Source organism: Epargyreus clarus, unplaced genomic scaffold (genome assembly GCF_041222505.1).
Source record: "Epargyreus clarus isolate Ecla_fem2 unplaced genomic scaffold, WU_Ecla_fem_2.2 ptg000001l, whole genome shotgun sequence".
NCBI classification, from domain to species: domain Eukaryota; kingdom Metazoa; phylum Arthropoda; class Insecta; order Lepidoptera; family Hesperiidae; genus Epargyreus; species Epargyreus clarus.
Window position 1 is genome coordinate 1,952,579 of NW_027332209.1, and position 16,821 is coordinate 1,969,399.

General features: G+C 33.6%; 1 protein-coding gene across 5 annotated transcripts in view; it reads left to right on the plus strand.

The window, feature by feature from the left end:
* Con (leucine rich repeat protein connectin) overlaps window positions 1-16,821 on the plus strand; it is a 292,778-nt gene that overhangs the window by 197,454 nt on the left and 78,503 nt on the right. For 3 of the 5 annotated variants that reach the window (XM_073074008.1, XM_073074029.1, XM_073074037.1), the window contains one exon: window positions 13,227-13,260. The gene's annotated coding sequence lies outside the window, so the exon portion shown is untranslated. Of the gene's footprint in view, window positions 1-13,226; window positions 13,267-16,821 lie in introns of those variants that run through there. The other 2 variants (XM_073074015.1, XM_073074022.1) reach the window with 1 other exon arrangement.

Here is a 16,821-nt window from a genome sequence, read left to right on the forward strand (position 1 = left end):
GACGGCGTATAAAGACTATGCAAAATATTTTAGGTATTTATACTAAGTGAAAGCTTCTGTTAAATTATAAGAATTAAGGAGATGGTAAAACCCTTTGTGGTTCGACTCTGGCCGCACCACCGCCACACCTATTTCTGCCTAATAACAGCAGTGTTAGGCGCTGCTATATTCCGTTTTGAAGGGTGTGGTAAGGAAGACATACTTTTCCGAGGCGTTCCAGCTTTAGCACTCATGTGTAGCGGCGCATCTGTGGCTGATCTCAGGTACGAATATCTGATCCTTTCTGGGGTTGATTACAGATGTATATGGGCGGCAGTAGCCACTTACCATCAGGTGGACTGCATGCTCGTCTTCTACTCCTATATTATAAAAATGTAGGCATGTGATCCCGAGATAGCTACGGTATAAAGCTATGGTATCCCCTGCCTGTCTTAAGAGGAGACTAAAAGGGAACTTCCAGTGTAACTTGCCACAACAGTGGAAGTAAACGGTAAATAATAACAATATTTTTTTGTCGTCCTGTTTTTGTCTGTCTATCTGTTTGTTTCAGCTGATCTCAGAAAGGACTGGAGTTTGAGCAAACTTTCACTGGTTCAGTTTCGGTCAGCTGGTGTTATAAAGTACTGTGAGTTAATGCTTGGGCTACTTTAAATCCAGGTGAAACCTTTAAATAAACGAACACTCGAAAATATATAATCATTCCGTATAATATATTTAAGATAAAAAGAATCACTAATATCTAACTCTTCGTATCCAATTATAATAAGTACGAAATGAGACGAAGCTTTCACTAAGCGAATTCGGCGCGGATTTGCAGAAGAAAATCATTTAAGATGTCCCCAGAGGATTGCCGTCACAGTGAGTTCACAGAATAATTAGATTTTTAAGGGAGGCCGTTCATATATTTTGTGTTACAGTTATCTTTTTTCATTTGATATAAATGAAGGAGAAAATGAGCATGCAGCCTGCCTCAATTGGGACTCCATGTGAGAATCGAAATAGAATTCCAACTGAGATGTCCAGTGCCGCCCAGATATATTACGATTTTATGGGCTCTAAATGAATCAAATTGCTACTTGAGGTCAGTATATAGGTTATGACTCGTCGTAGATCAGTTTTAGAAGTAAGTATTAGTAACTTAGCACTCTTCTAATCAGAACAAGGGTAGAATCGATATTACCTCCTGATAAAACGTCCTTTTGTAGCGAACTTCAAAATTTTTGTAACAATGAAACAGTGTGTACAATTGAAAATTTACATGATGGTATATGATAAATAAGGTACGACTTTTAGGCGATTTCTAAAGATCCTAAAAGTTTATAAGTAAATAGGCAGACGTTATTGTGTATTGACCACACAATAACGCCTGCCTATTTTATCAACCCTTTCCATGGGCCCAATGTCTAGTATAAGGAGGAAAATAGTAAAAAATGTGATATCATTTTATACGTACCATAAAGCATAGTTTTCCCTTCCATTACCTACATACTTTTATGAGTTAGAAAACGGAAGTATGAACCGTCTATTCAATCATACTGCCGCTGATATGGGCTATAGAAAGAATTTATCTTTAAGTGGTCTTAGAAAATAGAAATAAGTGAATGTGTGTAGCGCGTATGGAGCAAATAAATATAAATTAAAATTATTAGTTATTGAAAACATTGACGTGCATGGTCGTTTTGTATACATAGGTTCTAATAATTCTGCGACATCTAGTGGCTAAATTTTTAAGGGCGCTTTAGTGTTTCGAAAGTTAGGTGATCAGCCCATCATTCCCATCAGTCATATAGTTCAAGATCGTTGGGATTCTTTGAAAACATCTAATGTAAGTGGGCCACTAATTTATGCTTTCCTTTACCAATCCACATCTGAGCGGCTTGAAGCAATACATACCAGACCAGACCTCCTTCAATTAAACAAGAGACTTACCTCGCAGTACGATACAAAAGGCTTGTAATTACATCGTAAACCACAAAATTATACTCTTTATTTTAATATTTTACTAAACCAGTTATAGATAAAGTTGTCACTGAAAATCAGGTTTATACTGAACACAAAATCCAAATGTTGACCTTCAACAAAAAGTTTAATAAAAAGTTTCGAACTTGCCCCAAAAACAGCACGGCCGAGTAATGAAAATGCTGATTCTCTATAGGAATATTCATTTTTGTTTATTCACCGACAATTTCATGAATAGTATTTTACTTACAGAAAATAATGTTCCCCGCAGCGTATTTACTGGATAATTATCGCTGCTGATAATTGCAATGGAAGTTATTTTAAAAGAACATTAAAGCTCATTTTATATGACTGCAATCCTTTTTATGTCCCTTCGATTTCCCGGTTCGTGTCCCCTGGGAACCAGAAGCGTTCTTCGCGTTGTTACAGATTGTTGGAAAGAGGTACAGGTACAAAAAATTTCTAAACGCCCCCAAAAATTGTAATGTTTATCTATTATGGGTCAAGAGATAGAACCCTGCGAAAATCGATAAATGGAGGTTTGTTAATAGGGTCCCGTTTTTAAGCTTTGGGTGCGAAACCCTAAAAACAATTCAAACCCAAAAAATGTATTCAGACAGTAATTAATGTTAAACCGATTTCGTTTGTCACATTCATACTTTGTAAGAATACAAACTTACAAAATAAACCTAAAAAATACACGAAATTCTACAATGCTTTTAATCAGAACAGGCGTGGATATGCGATATTGGCCTTTAAAAACTCCACAGCCAAATCTGAAATAAAATCGTAGTCTTTTCGTAACAAAGTTCACTTTCAGTTGCATTAAGATAAAATAAATGGTTCATTTGTTACATTATTTTACATACGTATAAATTTGTCACTCGTAATGCGATTTTCTATCTTTACCGGATTACGAAGGACTGCCAAGTGAATGGTTCCATTTATATATATTTACGACCTAAAATATCTCTTAGAGGGGAATACTGTACGGTTTTTTCGTTTACTTAATTTATTAGGAGGGTGCAAAAATATTAACTTTAGCGTGAACTGATAGTAATCATGTCATTAGGGTACGTATTATTTTTTTGCAAGTTACGAGTGTCTGTGGAAGGGTGGGAATATCAGTGGACTATCATATAAAGTAAGTGCCATAGACTTCACACATCTGTAAGAAGATTTTTAAAGAATTCTCAGGCGTATAGGTTTACTCACGATGTTTCTCTTCACCGTTATAACTAATAATAGGTATTTAACTTCTAATACGCACATAACCGAATGAGAGGTCGAGTTTCCACGTGTAGACTATGCTGATATACTTACCAGATAGTCTACACGTGCATATTTAATTTATTTTGCTGCCTAATAATAGCATCGAAGTACGCTACTGGTTTCTGAAGTTTAACGATGAGGCAATAGATACATACTTACCATTAAGTGGACTGCAGACTTTTTTGCCAATTAAAAGTTATAAAAAAATCTTGCATTCAAAACATTAACCAAAAGTGCATAGTCTCAACCCCATCGTAAACTTCAAGGTAGAGTTTTCAACTAATCCTGAACTACTTCCGAATGAAATGCCCGTACATCGTAGATCGTGACAGATTTACAATGTTAGGTTTTAGCTGCAACCCCGTTAGTACTAACTGAAATAGTTCCAATGCCACCTATAAATCAATTTCGTAATGGTCTCCAGGAATCGAGCTATAGTTTGTGACAAGGGAAGTTTTAGAAAAGGGATGTTATTTTTATTTAATGTTTCTTCTGTAGCGAAATAAAGGCTCAAAAATTATTATAGAGTTTTAAAATTAGTTCTTTGACATGAGTAGCCACAGATTCATGTTAGTACTTGGAACTGAGTAAGTAAATGTTAGAAGCGTTATACCTTAATCAAAGGACTGCAAGTTACACTCTAAACTAATGTCCTGAAGAATGTCTCAATGATCAATTATAGTCTCTATAATATACGTTCCATTCTGATTACTATGACAAAATTATTTATAGTGGACTATTCCATCTTCTAAAATCATCATCTTCTTCTAAAAAAGACCTTGGGGAAGATCACCAACTAGGTGGTCTGACCAGATCAAAGGCCTCACCAAGATGTCTGTTACGGAGTGCTTTAGAAAAGCAGACGACCGAGCACACTGGCTGGATATGTAGCACATTTCCATAAAAGACTTCCAAAGCAGACACGAACTTCAGCCATGAAGGAACGACTAAGAAGAAGATTCCAACTTCTAAGAAAGTCTTATATCTAGAACCAGACTCCCAGGGACTGATTTATAAAAGCTTGAATTCGCCTCATATCCCTCTGTTTTCTTATATTTTTGAAAATCAAAACAGTACTACAAGTAGTACAAGTACTTCTACTCTCTAAATAGAAACTATTTTAAACGATTTATTCTTGGGATTCCAATAATGCGTTCACTAGTGTTTATTCTTCAAAGTCTTAGTTATACATTTTTCCATTACCTACCTCAAAACGTCAGATCATTGCTAACCGAATGGCAATGTAATATTTTTCAAAGATACTTTGAAAATTATTACATTGCCATTACTAATTATTAATAATTGTTTTATTAATAATTAGTTTTATTTTACTAATTATTAATAATTGTTTTAGTTTTACTTATAAATTTATTCTTAGTTCTGGTTTCTCTAACAATATAGCTAAAAAATTTAGTGGCGGCAACAATTTTGTTTTCCTTAGCTAAAAGGCCTACCAAACGAACCTTAAAATATGTTCAAAACTCAAAGCTAGCACTAAGTAACACAAGTTTCAGAAACTTCCATTTTGGTAGATCGATTGTTTCAACCGGCGTCCGCTAATCACCGCCGTAGTTCCACTGCCAAACTTACTTCCTTTGTAGTTCGCTCGTTGCCTGGTTTGACAGCTTATAACTCCACAGTAATAACGCTTGTGTATAACATAATTGAAAGGGAACTAATATTGACTCAATGACATTTTATACTAGACACGTTATACGCCCGCTAACTTAAGAGAAAACTTGAGCGAAACTGCTTTGATAGCACACATGCACGTTTTTTATTTTACTTACCTTTACTACATAGACAAATGTTCTATAAGGGACAGAGCTATTAGAACAATGTGATAAAAAAAGACAACTAGTGTTTGACCTTGCGTTTCAAGTCTACGCAAACGTAAATATTGACCATGGAATATAGTGACCAATGATTACTTCAGTCAAAACGGGACATCGATTTTTTTAAGTCAAATACTTTTTACTTGAAAAAATATAGTTAAATACTAAAAAACACGCTTTTATGATAAAATTAACTAAAAAGTAGAAAATAATTTTCAATCTATGAATCATTTAAGGAACAGTAAATAGTATAATTGTGGAAAAAATGTGGGGCGCTTTTTACAAAACTGGTAAATGGAGCACCCCATGTTTTTTTTCATAATTATACTATATACTGTTACTTAATTGACAATGGCAACGGTTCATTTCGGAGACAACGGCACGAAGCATCGGAAAAAGGGACTGTCCCGTTAAAAACGGGACGTATGGTGGCTATCCCATTGATCCGCATGCTTGTCAAAGACAATGAAATAATGGAACAGAAGGTAAAAAATGTCCAAAACTGTCGATAATAGTTTTAGTACGTCGTTTACGTAGAAATGTTATAGTACAGTTTAACTAAATAAATAATTATTAAATAAAAATATAATTTGAAAGAATGTATCTATACAGATGTATCGACTGGTTTAAAATATATGATTTAAAAATAGTTTATATTTATTAGCATAGATTAGTAAATATTACTCACTCCTAACAAGAAAATGTACCCAGTTTTGAGAATTGAAATAGTTCTGTAAAAAAGTTTTGCCACGTCTCCGTGCTAAAATGTCTCTAAAATATTTGAAATAATTATTTATTTATTATGTAAATTACGCAGTTTTAGTTATTTATTCGTATATTTTCTCTAAAAATGTTTTTATTTGTCAAGAATTCAAAAAAAGAACTTACTATTAAGCCGTTTGTGGCTTATTTCAATTTCAAGGCGGCGAAGTATCTTTACTAATCTATGTTTATTATTATCAGTTTTATTTTACACACGACCATTAATTGCAAAGTTGTGTAAATTTTATAAATGTACTAGCTGACCCAGCAAACATTGTGTTGCCATATAAATAAAAAAAATGTTAAGGGTGAACAACCCTTATCACTTAAGAGATATGAAAAATAGATAGTAGCTAATTCTCAGACTTACTGAATATGCATATAAATTTTGGTGAAAATCAGTAAAGCCGTTTCGCAGGAGTAGGTACAGTAACTAACATTGTGACATGAGAATTTTATATATAAGATTCTAATTTTACCGTGGTCTTTTTGAGGATTAATTTCTGGCTATACAAAGATTATTTATTAAATTATGTTTAGGTTAAGGAAGAAATACGACCTTAATGATTGAAATATTTATTCAATTAAAGAAATTTTAAAATACCGTATACTATCCTATATAAATTTTATGGTAATATTTTTTATTATTTACCACAGGTATCGAAGGAAATTTAAAGATTAGGATACAGAATTTCCCATATATCGATTTTATTTTATTAAAATAAACCATAAAATGTTATATTTTGACTAAAAACACACTAATATAAAAATTAAGCAGTGGGATCTTAAACTATAACATACGACATATGCACATCGTCAGATTCAATAAAATGTCACTTCTGTTCTGTTGATCTATGACCATGCATTTTGCGTCTTTATCACTTTCATTGACAAAAACATACTTTGTCTCTTTCTGGTTACTCACGTAATCATGGCGGATCGAACACGAAAAATAAACGAAATTTAATAATTTCTCTTCATTTACGTGTGATAGGTGATTCCATGAAGTTTGTTTCTTTTTCGAGAATAATTTTTGCATTTACGCATTGCACAAGAAGGCATTTTGAGGCTTTAAATTCAAAATAATGACGTTCAACGTGTTCCGTCACATTCGTGTGTATTACTACGCCGCGCGAGAGCGACTGGACTTGGCTGGAGTCGTTTTACACCACTTGCCGTATTTTGTATGTTTCAAGTTTTGCCCGCTTGTGGCGGATCTTTATATTTATAGATCAATGTATTGACTACTGTTTTAACGTTGGAAAGAACTTTTTTCGTTCGTTTTCGTGTTCGTCGTGTTGACAAATTCGTTTTCGAATAAACAGCCGTTACATGTATTTACGTTGGGTTATCTCTTGTCCTCTCCATATTTAGAATATATACCTAATATAATAACTGCAAGCTTAAGCAGCTGTAACTGTATTCCAGTTCGAAGAAGTAAAGGAACTATATCCCGAGGCGTTCCGATTAAGTCTTCAGGACTAGCAACGCATCTGTGGCCAATCCTTGAACTAATATTTTTGGGGTAGATTATAGATGTACGTGAGTAGCAGTAGCCACTTACCATTAAGTAGACTACATACTAGTTTGGTACTCCTAAATAATAAATAAATAAACTGAATAATAATCATATCTAAAACTGGAGAAAAATATTTTTCAGGCATTAATACCTTAGAAAAGAATTCACGCTTAATCCGTCCTCGGCGATAGAAACGGCAAACATTGAATAGACCGTCTTGATGATGTGCTATTTAAATATTTACCTTCACGTAGACGCAATCAAATTATGTAGATTCTAATGTACTAAGTAGCTAGATACATATGACACATTCTATATTTTTTTACTTTTCTTATAATATAGAATTAGCAACCGAATATGCAGTCCACCTAATAGCATGTGGCTACTGCTGCCCATGGACCACACCACCATCTCAACATACTCTTTAAACCGTAAAACAACAGCATTTATCACTGCTGTTAACAGGCAGAAAGTGTGCCGATAGTGTTTAAGGAGTCGAACCACAGGAGGTTATATCACCTTTAATAGTTTCTTAGGTTTCAATGTATCGAATAACGAGTGAAATATCACAAGTCCTGCCAATGCGTCTTGACTTGCACTTTCATCATCCCTATCTTCATGCAGGAGTCTAAAATATAAACACAGTACTACTGGATCGCAGATTTCAACTTCGAAGAAATTCCAAAGAAAACATTTGCCTCTCGTTCGCTGATGCACAGCCCCAGTTATGAAGTTCCGACGCGCCGTCAAACACAGAATGAACAGACAACGAAGTAGTTAATCCATCACGGAGAAGTTCATGTTGATGCTGCAAGTTGGCTAACTTGGAATTAGATTACTCTTCAGCATTTAGTACTAAAATGCAACGATTGTAAGTTGGCCATCGTAAAGGTAGTTCGTGGTTCAACTGAAGTTCACACAACTACACATGTACTTACTTCATAGTATCAGTGCTACTGTGTTTAAAATTGGAGAATGTATTGTAAGACCAAATTTAAAAGTGATGATGTCCAATTTAATGCCTACAAGTATAAAATGATGGTTTTTTACCGGTCATAGACCTGTAATAAAGTGCAATTTGTCAATAGGTGGTGTATCGTGTTACGTGGTGATGTAACAGACACTCATAATAGACATCCATAGATTGTTTTTCACTCGCTATTGCTTTTGCAGTCTATTGTTATGGGAAACTTTAACTTTTATTAAAATGTGTTTGATAGTGTCAAAGGCCTGCTTTACAATTAATGACAATTTATTTTTGTAATATGTTTTGATCATTTTTGGCATTGGACATTTGAATAAAATATAAACAAGTATTACCATTAAAAGTCCGCATAAACAACAATTACCATAATAAGCGACTCACAATTAATTCAATTAAGCAAACCGATGATTTTGCGTACCCACTCCACAAATTTAATGTTAACGTCGACACTTTTGAACAAAACGAATTAAATGACAATTTCCACGTTGATAACGAGCCATTTCCCGACATTTCAGGTACAAGTAACAAAATAAATGACATTCTAAAAAGGTCTTTGGAAGCAACGTTGAGCTGCGCCGATATCGCCATCTCACCTATTCGCGCTCAGTCGTTAACCGAATTACTGGCTATTAGATGTCTTAACGACTCACTTTTGTATTGGAAACGCAATAAAAGTCTCTTTTATTATTTTATAGGCATCATTTGTCTTCTTTACGAGAATAAAGTCATCAATGGGGTTATGAAACAATGATACGATGCTTTGAGGTTTATCTGTTTGTTTTTTTGTTTGATGGACTATTACTCCAATATATTATCGGGCACAATAGCGCTAGGCTACATGGCCCGTGAAATGTGACGCGACAAATTTATCGTGCTATCGTATCGTATTATTTCGGGATTATCGTTATGTTTGAGGATGATTTATGGTTTTTGTTACGTTTTAGTTTTTTGTTGAAGCGAAATATGCTTACACATACGAGTATACTTACTATTTCTAATCCATAAATATGCTTACTATAACCCATTAATAATCGACTAGGCACGTATCTTCTCTGAAAATGACAAAAACTAAATCAAAGTCATGGAAAGCTTTGAGGAATTCATTTTTGTAAGAGTATTTTTTCTGTATCATTAAAACAAAAATGCTATTTTAATTTATTCATGATCATATACATAACAAAAACATTTGATTGATTGTTTTAATGTTGATTGCCGGTTTACATAATAACAAAAAATATTTGATTGAAGTTTTTAATTTATTGTGGATTGCCGGTTTACCGCCGAAACAGACATATCAAAACGGTACAAAGAAATAGTAATTAGCAGTTCAGTTGTCTGCGCGGCTTTAATTCCGTCGCAAAGCAAATGTATGAATGTTAATGGTTAATCAAAAGTTTATATACCGACAAAATGTGGGAGTACTTACGTACTTAATTTAGTTTTGGATTTCCACATGAATAAAAATTAGACACAGAATTACAAATAATACATTGTACGTATATACTTAAATAGTTTATTTAGTGTAAAAAAAAACGCTTCTTAAAGCAAGAATTTAATGCACCTAGGCTTAATGCAAAATCACCAAAAGAATTGTAAGCGGACTAAGCCCTCGAAATGTTTCTATATACCCTTGGAAGCATAAAAAAAGTGAGGAGTAGCTATACATTCTATTTACACATCTACTTCTTAATATGGTATATCGTTCATCGAGCTATCAGCCCTCAGAGTTTTGTTTCGTATTGTCGAATGAAACTCACTTGAGCTTGCGTGTTGCTGACCGTAGTAGCTAAATAACTTCTTAAGAAAATGCGACTCATCTTCTAAATTTAATCTCTTAGACACCTATCATATCCACCTGAAAAAAAAATGCTATTTTAGGTCATAGCAAAACATAGGCATAGGCAACTTAAAATCATTTTTTCACACACTAACCTTGTGTGTTCCCAGCATTAATCTCATGCACAGAAAAAAATATATCATTCATATTCCCTACGGCCATATGTTACCATATTTTCTCGCAAAGATACTATATTATCCGGAACAAGTGTACGGCAACAATATATCATGCAGGTTTTTCTCAGGCTAAGTGATTTATGTAAGACTTCAACGCACTGGGAGAATTAAGTCGACTGTCTTCATGTCATACTGTGGCTACTTATATAGTAAATTTGATGGGTTTATTTTTATTTACTTCATATAATGGGAGTTGGAAAACCAGCCCGGTAGTAAATAAAAACTGTTATGTATAGAAATCTATCAGTGACTTCAAATACGACAGGATTCTTATAAGTACGATGCCGATCATAGATACGAAGCTGCTTCTGAGAAATGAGTAGAAATATTCCATAATAATCTCTGGTAAAATACACCATAATATATGTCAGTCGTAGCTTTACGCGTCTTTTTAAGATGAAAATATTTGTGATGGTGGTGTCGTTTAAGGTCAAGTTACAAAGAATTGGACCGTATATATTCAAATTGAAATTATTTATAAAGTTCTATATTCCGATTAGTATTTTTCCCTTTTTAAACCATTTAGGATTGTATTGTCAAAAGTCATCTATAATAAAAATGAGACGATGATGATAAGATAAGATAAAGAAGAACTATAATTTTATTAAAGAGTTTTTAAGTCTATTGAGTTAATAGGAGCCTATATTCTGTTATAAACCTCGCATGGCCTAAATTATTATGAATTAAAACATTATTATTACGAACAATTTTATAAAAAAGTAATAAATATCAAGGCACCGACGTGATCAAAAGGCTATATTATCGAGTGAGATAATTCTCTTTGGCTTAAGCCCAAATCTTATTAGGATCACAGACCTCTAGATCCAGCCAATTCTAGACGATAAAAGCGTATAATTGCGAATTTAATGAACCGTTAATCTAATTGTAATGTAATTAACACTTATTAACATTATGATAATGAGATCTTACGAGTTTCCATTAATTATCACTTATTAAAGTGGTAAACCACTAAAATGGGAGATTCGACAGTTTGCTTGATAATAATTTTGCAGTGGTTAAAGTAAATTATTAAAAAAAAAATAACAAAAAAATACAACCGACTTCTATGTCACTACTAAGTAAAAAATAATTGAAATAAATGTTGCTTTAGTACATATTTCTGAAGTCGGTGCTCAATATTTTTCGTTGGATAACGATGTGAACAGCGTGTCTAATATGATAATTCTTGTGTTGTGAGTATCATACATATAAAGTCAATAAAATATTCTTAGCCAGAACAAAATCTGAATTAATCATTTCAATGTCCGCCTGATCGAACCCAGTACCCTCTAAGTTTTAGAGCGTTATGTTAACTACTTCGTGACGTGGGTCGTTGTGGGTACCATTGTTTATGTGTTACAAACTATGTGTTTGTGTTTAATTCTCAAGGGTAGCAATGTCACGTCACTATGATCGACTATAGGATTTTTATCTTATTTGGGTCAGTTACTCATCTATATTTATTTGTTTGTTGTTTAAGTGTACCACTGATACTCGTACTAACTTTGTTAACGATATACAGTTTTTTTTTGTATTTGAATGACTAGGATAGTCACTTCTTATATAAGTCAGCCAGCATCTACGGGCTTCCACCAAAATGCAACTGCATTATGCTAAAAATTGATTCTGGTTATATTTATTACAAGTTCTTTCAAAATTATAGGTTCTCATTTGCTTTGTTTTCATCATACGTCTCCTAATGCTAAATTTCTGCTACCGGTACCAACTAAAAAAAATAAAAAAATACTTCACTAGCTAAAAATATACTTTACACTCTGAAAATATTATATATATTATATCAGCAATTTTAAGGTGGTTATTGTATGTATGTGACATAAAACAATCTGTCCTGGAACCACAAATCTCATTACTCTTTTCATCTAAATCGTCTCAAGACGAGGTGGTTATCTGGAACGCTGACGTGCGAATCTAATTAACACATCTGTCCTTTACCGAGCCAGGCCCTTTCATTAATCACAGGCTACGAAGGACTTAATCAGACGCGTCGAGGATTGTCTCTGTAAATTCTATCAATATCTATGTGTAGTTTTGATGTCAAAACTCTAATGTCCTGCTACAAGTAAGTGGTAAAAAAGACAGTAGAATCAAAAAAGATTTTGAAGGTGGTAGAATCTTTTGTGAATCGTCTGCGGTGGCACCATCGCCACACATATTTCTGCCTCATGACAGTACTGTTAAACGCTGTCTGGTTTGATGGGTGTGCTAAGGGAGACATACTTTTCCGAAGCGTTTCAGCTTAGTCCTCAGTGGTAGCGGCGCATCTGTGGTCGACCTCAGGTGGTTTACAGATGTCCATGGGCGGCAGTAGCCACTCACCGTCAGGTGGAATGCACACTTGTCTGCTACTCCTATATTATTTAAAAAAAATGAATTAGTGGTAAAAATCACATTTGAATCAGCTAAATTTCGACTGGGGAGGTACCGTACTTATATCTAGCTTAAAACAATTCTAGACTCGGCGACTAAAGGCATCAGAACTATATTTCTGTCTTTAAAAAACAGTTTATCGCTGTCAGATGTCGATGGCCGATATTAACCTCGTCTGTACATTCAAAAATCTGAAGTAGATAGTACCTAACCCAAACATACAATACAAGATTTTGGTTAGTAATAATATTTGGTTGGTTGCTAGCTTGGTACGGAATCATATAAGTGGTCATTTAGATTGTGGGGTAGTTTCAAACGATCAAAAGCCGAAACCTCCTGATGCCTACTGGTTAATGAATATTTAACCTTAGCTTTGTCCCATCTGCAGTCATTGAACCTATCAGATTGCAGAACGCATATTCCACCAGCACCAATACCAATCAGTAGTTTCAAAGCTATGAATATTGTTTAATGTTTGATTTTCTTCTTTCAGGTTTTGTTAAGCCACAAACTACCAGCTAGTTATCGTAACTGTAAGTAAAGTTTTATTATTTTCACTTAGAAGTCCCTATATGTGGTACATATCGTTTGATAATAAACATGTTTATAATAATACAATTAATATAATATAATATAGTTTAGTAAATTATAATCATTAGATATAATTCAGTAGATTATTTAAACACTAGATTGCGATCTAGATATGGCTTATAATTAGAAAATGAAAACCGTGACTTCTAAATTTGAGAATTTGATTTTTTTAAAGTATTTTACTTATCAAGTTAGATGTGCAAATACAAATAAATAACAAAGTTATAATACTTCTATTAAAAAATGCGGCTTACGAGATTCGTAAACTTAAAAAAAAATTTATTGGTATCTATACATGAATCCATAATCTCATAATTACTGTAATCTTTGTCAATTAAGAATCATGTTCAATTTGAAATCGACGACCTTATGGGTTGATGACAGATTTTTACATCATCACTTCGATATAATTTCAGTATTCTCACTATTTTTGAATCGATTGAAAACTTAAAATTTTGAGATCCTTTCCTTTGAACAAACCTCGTATAACAGGGAATATTTCTACAGATATTCTCGGAACTTACATAAGAAATTCAGAGAATTTTATCTTCTTTCTTGCTTTGATCAAATCTATTTAAAAATCTTGTCGATGTATCTAGGCACGGAACAGAGAATTAATTAAACATCTGTCCTTTAAGAAGACTCCTTTGATTAATCATAGGCGGCTCAGGATATAATCAGACGCTGAGATAGCCTTTGAAGATTCCGACTGTAGTGCATGAAAAAATAAGCTTTAACCTTTGTATATTTATATTTTTTTCTTTGATGTTTTTCTTTCAAATACTAAAACAATTTTAACCGAAATCATTTATTTACTTATGGACAAACAATTTGGCAAAACATTTTTCTAGTAATAGTTCTATCTAGAAATAGTAAATGATCTTTTCTGGGAATGTTACTAATAAAAATATTCTTTTAATATGGATGGAATATCCCTGCTTTTTTATTGGGCATACAATTTCCTGTTTATTTTTAGGTGTGACAGCTTATGAGTAAATTTGGTAGAAATCTTATGTGATTTATTAATACATGAGCGGCTTAACATTAGGTAACTGTTATTGTCCGTATGTACATACCTACACGTACATACACGTAACGAGAAAATATATTTTACAAAGAACGTTCAACTTCAGAGACATCTAAATCCTTTGTAATTCTTAAAACCCAACGATCTTTATAATATTCGTTACCGATTTCCTTATTGGCTATTACTCGTATAAAAATGCAAATGCGAAACAGAAACTACTTCAAAAGGAATAGTGTACAGTTTCTTTGAATGAATGCAAGGTGTGTAGGTGTGGATTTAATTAACACATTTGCCTTGTATTGAGACGACTTCCATTAATCACAAGCAGCGCAGGACTTAATCAGGCGTTCCGGGAAATGTATTTGTAGATGCCAGCTGATCTTAGAAGGAATTTAATGCCTGAAATAACTCGGATAGAACGTGAGAAACAGGGATTAAGTTTCTTCAGTCATGATATAAACAGGTAAAAGTAAAGTGAGATTTCAATTAGAATAGAATAGAGATGTTAGAAGTAGTTAAGCTACCATATTACAAAAGGCGTTCTACGTAAAGCTTACAGTTACGTTATCATTTCTAAGAACTATGCTGATGGCCTTATATTTATGTAATTCAGCCGGCTTCTACATTCTTCCACTAAAAATAACTGTTGCACCTTCGAACATGTGGCACTGGTAACATCCCGGTCCAACTATATACTTTCTACCACCTCTCGATAATCCTTGTAACTTATAGAACAATCTCAAATCTTTGAATACTTTATTAATAAATATTTATTTCAGATTCACTCACAATCTTAATCGATAAATTCTCAAGAACATAGTGTTCGTAGTTCTATCTCAACTATGTAGGAATTCGTTACGTTCAATTATTATAACTTGAACGATTTTAATTATCTCCAGCGTTTTAGTAGTTTAAGATCTTCATTTGCACTTTTTATCGTTATGACGTCTCTCATTTACATAATATCTCACTTAGTTACATTGTTCGGTCTTCTGATTTGAGAAAATTCAATATATTTTAGTTTTAAATTTTTGATTACTACCATCTTTGACTATATTAGAAATGTTCGCTTTAATTTATAATAGGTCATTAAAATCACTTAATGTAAACTTACAAATTAGATCATCTATCATATCCGCTCCAATTAAGTATTGACATGTTTTATTATTTAGTAGTCCTACGTTTCATTGCCTAACACTGGCGTCACTATGATATGGTAGATAATAAAACTAATTTATCATAACACAATACATTTGCACTAATGTCTACGAATATTAATTAACCAAGTAAACATCTATGCCTGACGTATATTTTCTTTCTTTAATACAGCATGGGTGATGTAACTATGGTGGTAGACCCCTATGTGGTTCGACTCCGCCAGAACCACCACCACACCTATATCTGCCTAATAACAACAGTTTAGCGCTGCTGTGTTCTAGTTTGATGGATGTGGTAAGAGAGACATACTTTTCCGAGGCGTTCCAGCTTAGTCCTCAGGGGTAGCGGCGCATCTTTGGCCGACCTTGGGTAGGAATATCTAATACTATCTGGGGTTGATTACAGATGTCCATGGGTGACAGAAGCCACTTACCGACAGGTGGACAGGTGGATGATGCGTCTTCGTCTGCTACTTCTATATTATAAAAAAAACTAATAAATCCACGCCAGTGGATTATTGCAGGTCTCCTAATATCTCAGATATCTATTACGAATCCATTTGATAACTAAATGTCAGTCTTGATGCTTTTCAGAGAAAAAATATCGAAATTCTCGTAAAGGACGCAAGTCAATTTACTATGAGAGAATTTCGTAATTTTTTGAGTAGAAATATAAGAGTGCCAATCCCTGATATTTATTACCACTCCACAGAGACTCAGATATTTTGATTAATACATCCAGAAAAGTAATTTAGGGAAAATGTCTTCAAAGATATGTCTAGTTAATAAATCCTCCGAGTGAAATAATTATACGGTTTATTTAAAAGTTCGTTACCTTATCAAAATCAGTTTGTAGTCTTCAAGGACTCTTGGGTTTACTTGAGGTCACGTCGAGTATTTCATCAATATGCCTGTTTAAGAGTTTATTTATTGAGCTAGGTTAAACATTAGATGAAATTTCCTGTTAACCGCCTCTGAACATTTGTAATCAACCGTTGGACTTAAATTCTGGACATCAATTATGACTTCCTTCCCTGATGTCGTATAACGATGCATTCCTAATCCTAAGGATAAAGTTGAAACGTTTCATGGAAATCCCTTAAAGTGCTCTTCTTATGAAGCAAAAAAAAAGGCGGCAGTAGTGCCGCCACATATGAACTACGAAGGTATCTCGGTGGAGATTCAGGACTGCATTCTTACTAGATACTTTAATTTAACAAAGAAACAATGTTCTTAACAAATGTCGCTCAGCTCACGACATCATACGCGACGGCGATATAAGCTTTGTCGCGGCGTCAAGATAGAACTTACAT